General features: G+C 50.4%; 1 non-coding gene across 1 annotated transcript; it reads right to left on the bottom strand.

Annotated features, from left to right (window-relative positions):
* Window positions 1-8635: 8635 nt before the first annotated feature.
* Window positions 8636-8707, bottom strand: TRNAN-GUU (transfer RNA asparagine (anticodon GUU)). The gene has a single exon. It is a non-coding gene; the product is annotated as a tRNA-Asn (tRNA).
* Window positions 8708-14827: the final 6120 nt, after the last annotated feature.

The raw sequence follows: 14827 nt of genomic DNA, 5'->3' as shown, positions 1-14827 counted from the left end.
CAAATGAACATATATGAACATATGAAGCTGACTTATACTGAATCAGACCCTCGGTCCCTCAAAGTCAGTATTGTTTTCTCAGACTGGCAGCGGCTCTCCAGGGTCTGTAGCTGAGGTTTTTCATGCCTATTTGCCTGGACCCTTTTGAGTTGGAGATGCTGGGGATTGAACCTGGGACCTTCTGCTTCCCAAGCAGATGCTCTGCCACTGAGCCACTGTCCCTCCCTCCAGAACTGTCTACTCAGACTGGCAGTGGCTCTCCAGGGTCTCAAGCTGAGGTTTTTCATGCTTACTTGCCTGGACCCTTTTGAGTTGGAGATGCCAGGGATTGAACCTGGGACCTTCTGCTTACCAAGCAGATGCTCTACCACTGAGCCACTGTCCCTCCATCTCCATCACCTACTGCCTGGGCCCTTTTTAGTGGGAGATGCTGGGGATTGAACCTGGGACCTTCTGCTTCCCAAGCAGATGCTCTGCCCCTGAGCCACCGTCCCTCCCTCCAGAACTGTCTACTCAGACTGGCAGTGGCTCTCCAGGGTCTCAAGCTGAGGTTTTTCATGCTTACTTGCCTGGACCCTTTTGAGTTGGAGATGCCGGGGATTGAACCTGGGACCTTCTGCTTACCAAGCAGATGCTCTACCACTGAGCCACCGTCCCTCCCCAAACTTTTGTCCGATTTTGCACAAGGTGTTGCGGGGCTGCGATTTGCCCCACCTCTTTCCTACAGCAAGCAGACACTAGTTTTCAGAGAAACTTGCTTGCCACAGGAAAGAGGCGAGGCAAGTCACAGCCCCGCCAGCAGCTTGTGCGAAATTGGACAGAAGCGCCGGGGGGGAAATGGGATCTGAAATCAGAACAAGTCTTAGTGAGAAATCGGTCAAGGAGAATGACTGCTTAGGACTGCACTCGAATGAGAGACTGATTTTCCCACTAGCTTTACGCCGCTCTCGCGCTCCTCTTCTCGGCGGGGCTTCCGTCGGATTTCCCACTATCTGCCCTGGGGCTGCAACGAGCTTTGCACGAGGCAAACAGAAACTGGGTTTTAGAGGATCTTGTTTGCTGCACAAAAGAGGCAGAGCTAGTTGCAGATAGTGTGAATTCCGATGGAAGCCCTGCGGAGAAGAGGAGTGATAGCGGCATAAGGCTAGAGGGAAAACGGTCAGTGTTTTTCAACTCCGGAAGTTTATGCAGTGCTAGAAATGTGGGGAGGGAAAGCTGATTCATGCATCACCAGAGTGGTGTCAAGTCTGCTTTAACTCTGGTCAAGCCTGCATTCAATCTTTGGTTCAGGAGAGATGTATCCTGGGTAAAGCCACACTGTGTGCCAATGCTGCTAGCCTGAACTCTCCTCACCTCCCTCCTTTCCTTTGTTATGTAGTGTTGCTTTGAAATGGGAATATGGGAAAGAGATTATGGTGCCTTCTCAGGCAGGGCGTCGGGGGAGGTTGGAGTCGGGAAGACGCTCAAGGCCAAGCCGGGCCTGAGAACGAAATGGTAACATCAATGTGTGAATGTGCCCTGCATAGTGTGCCCCTCCCTCAAGAATCCTTTTGATGTGTACCTTATATGATTGCTTTTACTGTATGATCTTCAGTCTTTCAATCTCCTTGTAGTCGAGAACCATGATATCAATAAACTAGCTACTTTGTATCAACAAGGCCTTGTTATTGAGTCAGCCGACTTGACAAGTGGACCCCCATATTCACAGATTTCTCACAGTCGGGGCAGCATGTGTCGAACGTCAGCTCCCGCAGTAGTACCGCAGTCATTTGCAGTGCACACGTTAAATCCTTAGATGCAAGAGGAAGAGGTACGAATCTCCTAGTATCAGCCTTCCCGAGTCATCAGGTGTGGTGGATTAAGGCAGTACAGATTCCAACTTGCTAAGTGTTTATGGAAATTCCTGAACAACTTATTTCCTCTTGCAGCGTAATGAGTCAGTGGGGCCAAAGAGCGCAGGAAGCGGAGACGACAAAAGCCCTTTTTGTCCTCCCTGTCAGATACGTCCAACCTGCCGTGTCTGAATCCAGCCCCCTGTCTTCCCAAGGCCAACCAAACAACATACGCCGGACACGACGGATGTGCCATGCATTCGTCACAATCTCCAGCCGCCTGCAGCGTTACTGAGACGAAGACGCTTGTTCGTTCTGCCAGACGACATGGAGTTTCTTCTAGATTCCGGAAGGTTGTGCTTCAAGGTGCCAGGGGGAAATCAGCCAATACAGAAAGTTTACAATGGACTTTCTAGTTACAAGGCCATTTTCCAAATCCAAGGCACTGTACATCCATTCTCCCTTCTTGCTTATTGTACTCTTTCTTCCCTCGCTCCCTCCCTCCCTCAGCCAGCCCCACCACTAGACAAACTAGACAATTGCCTAGGGCGCCGCCCTTCTGGGGGCACCAAATCGGGCCTGTTCAAGAACAACTCCTGCCAGAGCTATGGCTAACCCAGGACCATTGCAGCAAGTGCAAGTGGAGGAGTGGGGGACTCAAACCCAGTTCTCCCAGATGAGCCCGCACACTTAACCACTACACCAAACATTGGTCACAGCACAGCCTTACAGTCACTAATTATTTGGTTACGATCAAAACTCCCAAACACAGATCTTTTGGCAAGACAACATTTGACCCCGACAGCTGAATACCCAGGAAGGTTTAAAAGTGTTTTCTTCTGCATCTGGATCAACATTTCATATGCAGTGTTCCCTCTAAGCTGAGCTAGCTCACAGGTTTTTAGCCTCCAGCTCACATATTTTTTGTCTTAGCTCAGAAAGGATGACCCCAGAGGACACTAATTGATGCAGGAGCTCACAACTTTAATGCCAGCAGCTCACAACTTTAACGCCAGTGGTTCACAAAGTAGAATTTTTGCTCACAAGACTGTGCAGCTTAGAGGGAATACTGCACTGTTACACTGTCCTCTGGTTACTGAAGCTAGACGTGATATATTGGGATTTCTTGTCAACCCTGAGATCCAGTGCACTAGTAATTCTATTACTCCGAAACTGTCGTTTTCAAATGATGTGAGCTGGCGGGAAGCCATTGCTAGATTTCTTGCCTGTGTTTTAAAATGATCTTAACTATTTATTGTTTTATCGATCTGCGCTGTTTTCCTTTTCTCCGTAATCCGACCAACCTATGGCAGAAGGGATTGAAAATGAAAGAAAGGCTTGTAAAGCCTCTTATTTCAAGATTCCAACCGTTTTCTGTCAGTCTTTTAATTTTTAGCAAGTGCCAACACGACGGCAGCTGCTTCAAAACGCTGTTTCAGACAGCTTTAGATGGGTAGCCGCGTTGGTTTCCAATAGAAGAGCAAAATTTCAGCTGAGAACATTGGGCTACCAAGTCCCCAGTCTGGGCATTCATCCGCCTGGGAGGTTCCCAATCCGCCGGTTCACATTGGGCCAGCAGGGGGAAGCTCTCCCTACGTTGCTGGCGTAATGACGTCACCCGGAAGTGATGTCATCGTGCCAGTGATGTCGCACAGTGACCCCTCTAGGCATTTCCGGGAAAACTTTATGGTTTTTCCGGATGCTGTAGCCATTTGGGAGGGAAAACTCTATGGTACAATAGGTAGCATAGAAATTTCCCTTCCAAATGGCTAGAGTGTCCAGGAAAACCATAGAGTTTTACAGGAAACACCTATAGCGGCCACGCATGATGTCACTTGGGAGGAAAAACTCTATGGTACAATAGGTAGCATAGAAATTTCCCTTCCAAATGGCTAGAGTGTCCAGGAAAACCATACAGTTTTACAGGAAACACCTATAGCGGGCACGCATGATGTCACTTGGGAGGAAAAACTCTATGGTACAATAGGTAGCATAGAATTTTCCATTCCAAATGCCTAGAGTGTCCAGGAAAACCATAGAGTTTTACAGGAAACACCTATAGCGGCCACGCACGGTGTCACTGATGCGATGACATCACTTCTGCGTGACATCATAGCATCGTGCACGCGAAAATCCCCTGCTCCAGAACGCAGGGGACTTGGCAACCCTACGAGTACACTGAGAGCTCCAGGGAACAAGCTTTCGAAACTTCCCAACTTGTACCTGACGCAAGGTGCTCTCTCAAAAGCTTATACCCTGGAGATCTTTAAAGTGCTGCTGGGCTCAAATCTGGGCCCAATTCCCCACTAACCTTGTCCCGGTCTCACGTTTCTCTTCTCTGCGGGGCTGCCGCGGGGCTGCGACTCACTCAGCCTCTTTCCTGCGGCAAGCAGAAACTGGTTTGCAGAGGATCTTGCTTGCTGCGAGAAAGAGGTGGAGCAAGTCTAGGGTTGCCAATCCCCAGGTGGGGGCAGGGGATCCCCTGGTTTAGAGGCCTTCCCCCCACTTCAGGGTCAGCATGGCCAATGGCTGGGGCTGATGGGAGTTGTAGGCAAAAAACATTTGGAGAGCTACCGTTGAACACCCCTGCCATAGGGGAATAATGGAGAATTTATGTGTGGGTATCTGGGGCTCTGCGGGGGGCTACTTTTGGAGGTAGAGGCACTAAATTTGCTGCATAGCATCCGATAACTCTCCTCAAAACATGCTCAAAGTTTCAAATGGATAGGACCAGGGGGTCCAATGCTATGAGCCCCAAAAGAAGGTGCCCCTATCCTTCATTATTTCCAATGGAGGGGGAGCATTTAAAAGGCATGCAGTCCCTTTAAATGTGGTGGCCAGAACTCCCTTTGGAGTTCAATGGTGCTTGTGTCACAACCTTGTCCCCTGGCTCCGCCCCCAAAGTCCTCAGATATTGGACTTGGCAACCCTAAGCAAGTCATAGCTTGTGCGAAATTGGATAGAAACCCCACGGAGAAGAAATGCGTGAGACCGAGACAAGGCTAGTGGGGAATCGGCTTTATTCTTCATACTATTTTGAATAGTCTTCCTACATAATCCCCATCCTACTTTGATGCAGTGGTTAAGTGTGCGGACTCTTATATGGGAGAACCGGGTTTGATTCCCCCCTCCTCCACTTCCACCTGCTGGAATGGCCTTGGGTCAGCCATAGCTCTGGCAGAGGTTGTCCTTGAAAGGGCAGCTGCTGTGAGAGCCCTCTCCAGCCCCACCCACCTCACAGGGTGTCTGTTGTGGGGGGGGGAGGGAAAGATTGTGAGCTGCTCTGAGACTCTTTGGAGTGGAGGGTGGGATATAAATCAAATATCTTCTTCTTCTCTGCCTCTCAAACAAACTTTGCTGGCCTCTTTTGGGGGCAGAGATGGGACAATGTGGGTTTCTGGTAAGCACTGCCTTCATTTTCTGGGCTGGCCACTTCTAATCTATGGAGACACCTATATTCTATAGAAGAAGAAGAAGAAGAAGAAGAAGAAGAAGAAGAAGAAGAAGAAGAAGAAGAAGAAGAAGAAGAAGAAGAAGAAGAAGAAGAAGAAGAAGAAGAAGAAGAAGAAGAAGAAGAAGAAGAAGAAGAAGAAGGACGACGACGACATTGGGTGGGTGGGGCTGGAGAGGGCTCTCCCAGCAGCTGCCCTTTCAAGGACAACCTCTGTCAGAGCTATGGCTGACCCAAGGCCATGCCAGCAGCTGCAAGTGGAAGAGTGGGGAATCAAACCCGGTTCTCCCAGATAAGAGACCTATGGCTGACCCAAGGCCATTCCAACAGCTGCAAGTGGAGGAGTGGGGAATCAAACCCGGTTCTCCCAGATAAGAGAGCTATGGCTGACCCAAGGCCATTCCAACAGCTGCAAGTGGAGGAGTGGGGAATCAAACCCGGTTCTCCCAGATAAGAGAGCTATGGCTGACCCAAGGCCATGCCAGCAGGTGCAAGTGGAGGAGTGGGGAATCAAACCCGGTTCTTCCAGATAAGAGAGCTATGGCTGACCCAAGGCCATGCCAGCAGGTGCAAGTGGAGGAGTGAGGAATCAAACCCGGTTCTCCCAGATAAGAGAGCTATGGCTGACCCAAGGACATTCCAGCAGGTGCAAGTGGAGGAGTGGGGAATCAAACCCAGTTCTCCCAGATAAGAGAGCTATGGCTGACCCAAGGCCATTCCAGCAGCTGCAAGTCGAGGAGTGGAGAATCAAACCCGGTTTTCTCAGATAAGAGTCCGCACACTTAACCACTACACCAAACTGAAAGGTATTTTTTCCTGTGAGGTTTTATGATGACAATTCTAATTCAAGAAGCATTTGAAGGTAGCTGCTGAGCTGATACAATTTAGTCCACCTTCCAGTGATGTCAGGGGTGGGTGGCATATGCAAATGAGTTGTTCTGATGAGCTCCGGCACCTCTTTTTTCTATGAAACGATCCTTGGTGCTCTTTATAAATGGTACTCATGAACAACAAAATAGGGACTTGCTCTGTATTGACTATTGAGAGATGCTTGTAACTGATTATATCCAAGTGTAATTGTAGAGGTTGCATCTGATGTTTGGCAGGGAGAAAGAAAGTAATATGGAGTTCTACTGCAAATTTTTAGAAGTGTAAAGATAGTCCACTGTGCAAGCACCAGTTGTTTCCGACTCTGGGGTGATGTCGCATCATAACATATTCACGGCAGACTTTTTTACGGGGTGCTTTGCCATTGCCTTCTTCAGTCAGCTACACTTTTCCCCCAGCAAGCTGGATCCTCATTTTACCGACCTCGGAAGGATGGAAGGATGGAAGGCGGAGTCAACCTTGAGCCAGCTACCTGAGCTCAGCTTCTGTCGGGATCGAACTCGGGTCGTGAGCAGAGAGTTCGGACTGCAGTACTGCAGCTTTACCACCCCGCACCACGGGGCTCCTCACGCTGCAAATAGTTCCCCCCAAAAGCAGAATGAATTTAGAACTGGGTCCCACTTCAACAGGGTTCGAGAAGCGCATACTCCATAGTCCAGATTCTGTCGGACTCCATTGCTAACTCTGCCCATTCTGTTACCAGCTCCACTCTTAGCGGCCCTGATTTCCTACAAACTATCCCCCACTCCCCAAAAGATGTCTCTGTCTCAGGGAGATTCGCTTGTCTTCATCCCTGCTGTTTTTTCAACTGTCTCTGCATTGCCCAAACCTTCAAACCGAAAGGACTTGCGAGATCCGAGTTGCTTCACAAGCACTAACTTTGCAAAAACCTGAGCCGTAGCCAGAAGCGTCTGTAAAGTAAGATTTGCAAATCAAGGTTTGCTAAATCTGAGGTGTGGCTGCTTTCCTGGACTCACACCAAGATGTCCAGAGCTTCTGAGTAACTCTGGACATCCTTAATTGTGTTTATCTGTGTCCTTTATAAAGTTTGTATCTCTGCTACCTAATCTTAAATAGGGACACCCATGGCCTGGCCCGACATGGCGTGGCCCGACAAGGTCTCATTTATGTCTGATCCAGCCCTCATGAGTTCAACACCCCTGCTCTGGGGCATAATGCCCCCACTGAGGTCTTTCTTGCCCTGCCCTCCCTGGTCCCCCTCCCAAATCTCCAGGAATTTCCCAACCCAAAGTTGGCAACACTATACAATCCAGCTCTCAAAATCTTCTGGCTGTCCCAGGGCTGAAGGAGGCTAGACTCAACACCAGAGCAAGGGCCTTCTCGGTTGCGGCCCCCCAACACTTTGGAACACCCAGAAGCCGTCAGGGCCCTGCGGGATTTATCGCGGTTCGGCAGGAGCTGCCAGACAGAACTGAAGTAGCACCATCGTTATTTATCCGATTGTTTTTGTTCTCATATTGCTTGTGCTTGCGGCGTCTTTTATGCTGTCTGTACAGAATGGGCGGGATACAAATATAACGTAAATAAAAAATAAATAAATGCTGGACTATACATAGACATTCAGGAGTCTGGCCAGTTTCCACGGGTTCTAAGGAAACCATTGATTCGCCATTCCTTTCTTTGAAGCCCCTCATCCCCCTTGGAGAAACTCAAGAAAGCTTCTCCACTTTCACTGACCCGGTCATTCGGGTTTGCAGGTCACAAAAACTAGGGACACATTCGCTTCCATTTATCATAGATTCGCCAATGGGTCTGGCATTCTGCCAATGGGTCTGACAGTCTTCAATGGGGCTGTCAGAGGTTCACTCTGTATTATAAGTTATGCCATTTCAGCATCGACTATACCTATCACATTGAACATATGAAGCTGCCTCCTACTGAATCAGACCCTCGGTCCATCAAAGTCAGTATTGCCTACTCAGCCTGGCAGCGGCTCTCCAGATTTTTCACACCTACTTGCCTGGACCCTTTTGAGTTGGAGATGCCGGGGTTTGAACCTGGGACCTTCTGGTTACCAAGCAGGTGCTCTACCACTGAGCCACTGTCCATCCATCCATCCTTCCTTCCGAACATATGAAGCCGCCTTATACTGAATCAGAACCTTCTTTGGTCCATCAAAGTCAGTCTTGTCTACTCAGAATGGCGGCAGCTCCCCAGTCTCAAGATGAGGTTTTCCACGCCTACTTGCCTGGACCCTTTTTAGTTGGAGATGCCGGGGATCGAACCTGGGACCTTCTGCTTACCAAGCAGATGCTCTGCCACTGAGCCTGCATTCCACTTTAGAATGGGTTTCAATTCTCATATATATGAACATATGAAGCTGCCTTATACTGAATCAGAACCTCGGTCCATCAAAGTCAGCGCTGTCTACACAGACTGGCAGCGGCTCTCCAGGGTCTCAAGTGGAGGTTTTTCATGCCTGCTTGCCTGGACCTTTTTTAGTTGGAGATGCCAGGGACTGAACCTGGGAGCTTCTGCTTAACAAGCAGATGCTCTACCACTGAGCCACCACTCCACTTTAGAATGGGTTTCAATTCTCATATATATGAACATATGACGCTGCCTTCTACTGAATCAGAACCTCGGTCAATCAAAGTCAGCGTTGTCTACTCAGACTGGCAGCAGCTCTCCAGGGTCTTGAGCTGAGGTTTTTCACGCCTACTTGCCTGGGCTCTTTCTAGTTGGAGATGCTGGGGATTGAACCTGGGACCTTCTGCTTACCAAGTAGACGCTCAACCACTGAGCCACCATCCCTCCATCTCCATCACCTACTGCGTGGGCCCTTTTCAGTTGGAGATACTGAGGATTGAATCTGGGACCTTCTGCTTACCAAGCAGATGCTCTACCACTGAGCCACTGTCCCTCCATCTCCATCACCTACTGGCTGGACCCTTTTTAGCTGTGGATGCCAAGGATTGAACCTAGGACCTTCTGCTTCCCAAGCAGATGCTCTACCCCTGAGCCACCGTCCCTCCATCTCCATCACCTACTGCCTGGACCCTTTTCAGTTGGAGATGCCGGGGATTCAACCTGGAACCTTCTGCTTCCTAAGCAGATGCTCTACCCCTGAGCCACCGGCCCTCCATCTCCATCACCTACTGCCTGGTCCCTTTTGAGTTGGAGATGCCAGGGATTGAACCTGGGACCTTCTGCTTACCAAGCAGATGCTCTGCCACTGAGCCACCGTCCCTCCCCTATTCATCCCCATTGATTCCTCCCCACTCATCCCCATTGATTCACTGAAACACAAATGAAAAGAGTGTTTTGCAGGGGGAAAATTTGTGGTGAGGAAAATGAAAAATTTGTCCGCATTTCTGTTTAAATCCGGGGTTCGATTTGTGCAGAGCAAAAGCACAATTCTTTTATTTAGTTTTTAGAAAGGAGATTTTTTTAGGGAGGGGACAGGAACCCACCCTTAACAATCAGAGGTTTTAAGAAGAGAGCTACAAATGACAGCAATGCAATGACACACAAAAGAACAGAATCAATGTTTTACAAGAAAAATGTGAGGTGAAGAAAATCTGTGTGCATCTGTGCTTAAAGTTTGGTGTAGGGGTTAAGTGTGTGGACTCTTATCTGGGAGAACCAGGTTTGATTCCCCACTCCTCCACTTACACCTGCTGGAATGGCCTTGGGTCAGCCATAGCTACTGCAGGAGATGTCCTTGAAAGGGCAGCTTCTGGGAGAGCTCTCTCAGCCCCACCCGCCTCACAGGGTGTCTGTTGTGGGGGAGGAAGGGAAAGGAGATTGTAGGCCGCTCTGAGACTCTGTCCTTCAAAGGGCAGCTTCTGGGAGAGTTCACTCAGCCCTATCCACCTCACAGGGTGTCTGTTGTGGGGGAGGAAGTGAAAGGAGATTGCATGCCGCTCTGAGACTCTGTCCTTGAAAGGGCAGCTTCTGTGAATGCTCTCTCAGCCCCACCCACCTCACAGGGTGTCTGTTTTGGGGGAGGAAAGGAGAGGAGATTGTAGGCTGCTCTGAGACTCTGTCCTTGAAAGGGCAGCTTCTGGGAGAGCTTTTTCAGCCCCACCTACCTCACAAGGTGTCTGTTGTGTGGGAAGAAGGGAAAGGAGATTGTAGGCTGCTCTGAGACTCTGTCCTTGAAAGGGCAGCTTCTGGAGAGCTCTCTCAGCCGCACCCGTTTCACAGAGTGTCTGTTGTAGGGTGAGAAGATATAGGCGATTGTAAGCCACTCTGAGTCTCTGATTCAGAGAGAAGGGAGGGTATAAATCTGCAGTTCTTCTTCTTCTAAACCCAGGTTTGATTTGTGCAAGGCAAAAGCACAATTATTTTATTAAGTTTTTAAAATATGAAATTGTATGGGGAGTGGGGGGGGGGGGAGTAGAAACAGAAACCCATTCTTAACAACCAAGAAAGAGAGTCACAAAACACCCTTCCACATAACCCTATGCAAAGCTGATTCGGCAAGAAAGGAAAAAACCCCTCTCTCCACATGCTCAGAAGCCCTGGCTTCATTGTGTCGGGTACATGCGAAGGCTGCCTCCACTCACCTCGGGTTGCCAACCCCCAGATGGTAGCTGGAGCTATTCCCACTCTTACAACTGAACTCCAGGCAAGAGAGGTCAGTTCCTACGGAGAAAATACCTGCTTTGGAAGGTGCATGCTATGGGCATTATACCACGTTGAAAGTCCAACCCTCCCCAAATTATTGCCCTCTCCAGTGTTCACCCACAAATTCTCCACATATCCCCCCCCCCCAGAACTGGCAATCTTAACTCATATACCCAGGGGTTGCTTTGTAAAAAATAGATGGTGGCGCTCATTAGCCATAACTCATTAGCATATGCCCCACCCCCCCCTGCCAAAAGCAACCCGAGGCAAGAAGGGAGAGCCCCAGGCGAGCGAGGCCTGCTTCAGCTGGCTAGAGATCAATCAGCCCAAGCAGCGGCCTCGCTCACCTGAAGCTCTCCTCGGCCGCCAACCCCAGTCAAAAGGCCAACAAGCCACCTGCTGACCAATGGACAAGGGAGAATGGGGAGGAAGAAGATGATGATGATATTGGGTTTATATCCTGCCCTATACTCTGAATCTCCTTTCCCTTCCTCCCCCACAACAAACACCTTGTGAGTGGGTGGGGCTGAAAGAGCTCTCTCAGAAGCTGCCTTTCAAAGGACAGTAGCCTCAGAGGTGGCCTACAATCTCCTTTCTCTTCCTTCCCCACAACAGACACCCTGTGAGGTGGGTGGGGCTGAGAGAGCTCTTACAACAGCTGCCCTTTCAAGGACAGTCTCAGAGCGGCCCACAATATCCTTTCCTTTCCTCCCCCACAACAGACACCCTATGAGGCAGGTGGAGCTGAGAGAGCTCTCCCAGAAGCTGCCCTTTCAAGGACAGAGTCTCAGAGCGGCCTACAATCCCCTTTATCCTCCTCCCCCACAACAGACACCCTGTGAGGTGGATAGGACTGAGAGAGCTCTCCCAGAAGCTGCCCTTTCAAGGACAGAGTCTCAGAGCGGCCTACAATCCCCTTTATCCTCCTCCCCCACAACACCCTGTGAGGTGGATAGGACTGAGAGAGCTCTCCAGAAGCTGCCCTTTCAAGGACAACTCCTACGAGAGCTATGGCTGACACAAGGCCATTCCAGCAGCTGCAAGCGAAGGAGCGGGGAATCAAACCCAGTTCTCCTAGATAAGAGTCCGCCCACTTAACCGCTACACTAAACTGGAAGAGGGGGGGACCCTCAGAAAGGCTCAGGAGCCGTGCTTCTGTCAATTCCTGCTGAATTCAAGCCCTGCTCTTACCCCTCTTGGTTTATAATCAGGTCCCTGAGCCACCAGGGCCTGCATTTTGGAAGAGAGAGAGAGAGAGAGAAGAGGCGGTGCTCTGCTTCTGCAAGGCGCAAAGGATTTGTGTGAGGCCAGGGAGAGTTTCGGGTTTGGCCGCCTGCCCAAGCAATTACTGTAAGAGGGGCACCAAAGTTACCATCAATAGGAGCTGGGAGAGGCCCAAGATGGGAAGGGGGAGCAGAGGAGGAAGGCTAACAAGCAGCAGGGTTTTTTTTTTTAAAGCCGACTCCAAACTTTGCTTCCTCTGGCCTCCTTCACACCCCAGTGGGATTTTTTTTCATACACAGGAAGCTGCCTTTGCAAATCAGACCCGCCGCGTCACCTATTCCAGACGGCGGCAGAAGCGGCAATGCTGGAACAGGCCCCAAAATCAGCAGCAGTATTCCCCCACAGTCAGGGATTGTTCTGTAGAAAACGAGGCGGTGGAGCTCTTCCATGGATTGTTATGCAGCTGCACCTACTATTCAACGGACAAGGAGGCGGACCTCTCATAGGGTTGCCAAGTCCAATTTAAGAAATATCTGGGGACTTTGGGGGTGGAGCCAGGAGACTTTGGGGAGGAGCCAGGAGACCTCAGGGTGGAGCCAAGATCAAGGCTGTGACAAGCATCATTGAACTCCAAAGGGAGTTCTGGCCATCACATTGAAAGGCACCCCTTTTCCATGCCTTCCTTCCATAGGAAATAATGAAGGATAGGGGCACCTTCTTTTGGGGCTCATAGAATTGGACCCCCTGGTCCAATCGTTTTGAAACTTGGGGGATATTTTGGGGAGAGGCACTAGATACTGTACTGAAAATTTTGTGCCTCTACCCCAAAACACAGGGGTCCCCCCCGATACCCGCAATCAAATCTCCATGATTTTCTACGGGAATAAATCTCTATAGGGAATAACAGAGTTCCCAGCAGACATTTCCCTCTCCTCCCCCCGCTTTCTGACGACCCTGAAGCGGGGGGAGGGCCTCCAAACCGGGAGATGCCCTGCCCCCCACCTGGGGATTGGCAACCCTAACCTCTCAGGAGGAGGTGGAACTCTCAGAAAGGTTTAGGAGCTGCGCTCCTGTGAGCTCCCACTGAATCCGAGGCCTGCTCTCAGCTGAGTTAGCGTGAGCTAGCTCACCGATTTTTAGCCTCCAGCTCACACAGCTTTGTCTTAGCTCAGGAAGGATGACCCCAGAGCACAATAATTTAGGCAGCAGCTCACAACTTTAATGCCGGTAGCTCACAAAGTAGCATTTTTGCTCACGAGACTCTGCAGCTTAGAGGGAACGCTGGTCATGAGTCCAGCCTCCAGTTTGGTGAAGTGGTTAACTGTGCAGATTCTTATCTGGGAGAACCGGGTTTGATTCCCCCACTCCTCCACTTGCAGCTGCTGGAATGGCCTTGGATCAGCTGTAGCTCTCACAGACTTGTCCTTGAAAGGGCGGCTTCCGGGAGAGCCTTCTCAGCCCCACCCACCTCACAGGGTGTCTGTTGTGGAGGGAGGAAGAGAAAGGAGATTGTAGGCCGCTCTGAGACTCTGTCCTTGAAAGGGCAGCTTCTGGGAGAGCTCTCTCAGCCCCACCTGCCTCACAGGGTGTCTTTTGTGGGGGAGGAAGATAAAGGAGATTGTAGGCCACTGTGAGACTCTGTCCTTGAAAGGGTAGATTCTGGAAGAGCTCTCTGAGCCCCACCTACCTCACAGGTTATCTGTTTGGGGGGGGGGAGGGAAAGGAGATTGTGACCACTCTGAGACTCTGTCCTTGAAAGGGGAGCTTCTGGGAGAGCTCTCTCAGCCCCACCCACCTCACAGGGTGTCTGTTGTGGAGGGAGGAAGAGAAAGGAGATTGTAGGGCCGCTCTGAGACTCTGTCCTTGAAAGGGCAGCTTCTGGGAGAGCTCTCTCAGCCCCACCTGCCTCACAGGGTGTCTTTTGTGGGGGAGGAAGATAAAGGAGATTGTAGGCCACTGTGAGACTCTGTCCTTGAAAGGGTAGATTCTGGAAGAGCTCTCTGAGCCCCACCTACCTCACAGGTTATCTGTTTGGGGGGGGGGAGGGAAAGGAGATTGTGACCACTTCTGAGACTCTGTCCTTGAAAGGGGAGCTTCTGGGAGAGCTCTCTCAGCCCCACCCACCTCACAGGGTGTCTGTTGTGGTGGAGGAAGGGAAAGGAGATTGTAGGCTGCTCTGGAGACTCTGTCCTTGAAAGGGCAGCTTCTGGGAGAGCTCTCTCAGCCCCACCCACCTCACAGGGTGTCTGTTGTGGTGGAGGAAGGGAAAGGAGATTGTAGGCTGCTCTGAGACTCTGTCCTTGAAAGGGCAGCTTCTGGGAGAGCTCTCTCAGCCCCACCCACCTCACAGGGTGTCTGTTGTGAAGAAGGAAGGGAAAGGAGATTGTGACGGCTCTAAGACTCAGATTTAGAGTGAAGTGCAGGATATAAATCTAATATCTTCTTATCTTCTTCTGTTCCCACAAAGGCCAAAAACACAGGTCCCCAGAAGGCCCCAGAGGCCAAAGCTGCCCTCCCCGTCACAACAAGCACTCCAGGATACATCACTTTCGAGAGTGGAGCTCCCAATGATAAACAGGCCACAGGATGGACTCACCTACTTGAATTTGTCTATTCCCTTGCTCCCCTTGCTGCATCCTGTGGTAGTGAGTTCCACAGGTCAGGTCTGCCTCAGCTAAAGAAGCAGCTTCCACCCATTCTAAAAATTGACAGAGATGCAAACTGGAAGTTTATCCCCCCCCCCCCAAAAAAAGACACTTTAAAGCAGGGGTGACAAAACTATGGCTCGGGAGCCATGTGGCGCTTTCATGCATATTGTGTGGCTCTCAAAGCTCCCACT

This window comes from Heteronotia binoei, chromosome 2 (genome assembly GCF_032191835.1).
Source record: "Heteronotia binoei isolate CCM8104 ecotype False Entrance Well chromosome 2, APGP_CSIRO_Hbin_v1, whole genome shotgun sequence".
NCBI classification, from domain to species: domain Eukaryota; kingdom Metazoa; phylum Chordata; class Lepidosauria; order Squamata; family Gekkonidae; genus Heteronotia; species Heteronotia binoei.
Note: the sequence above shows the minus strand (reverse complement) of the source record. Positions and strands in the feature narration are given on the sequence as shown.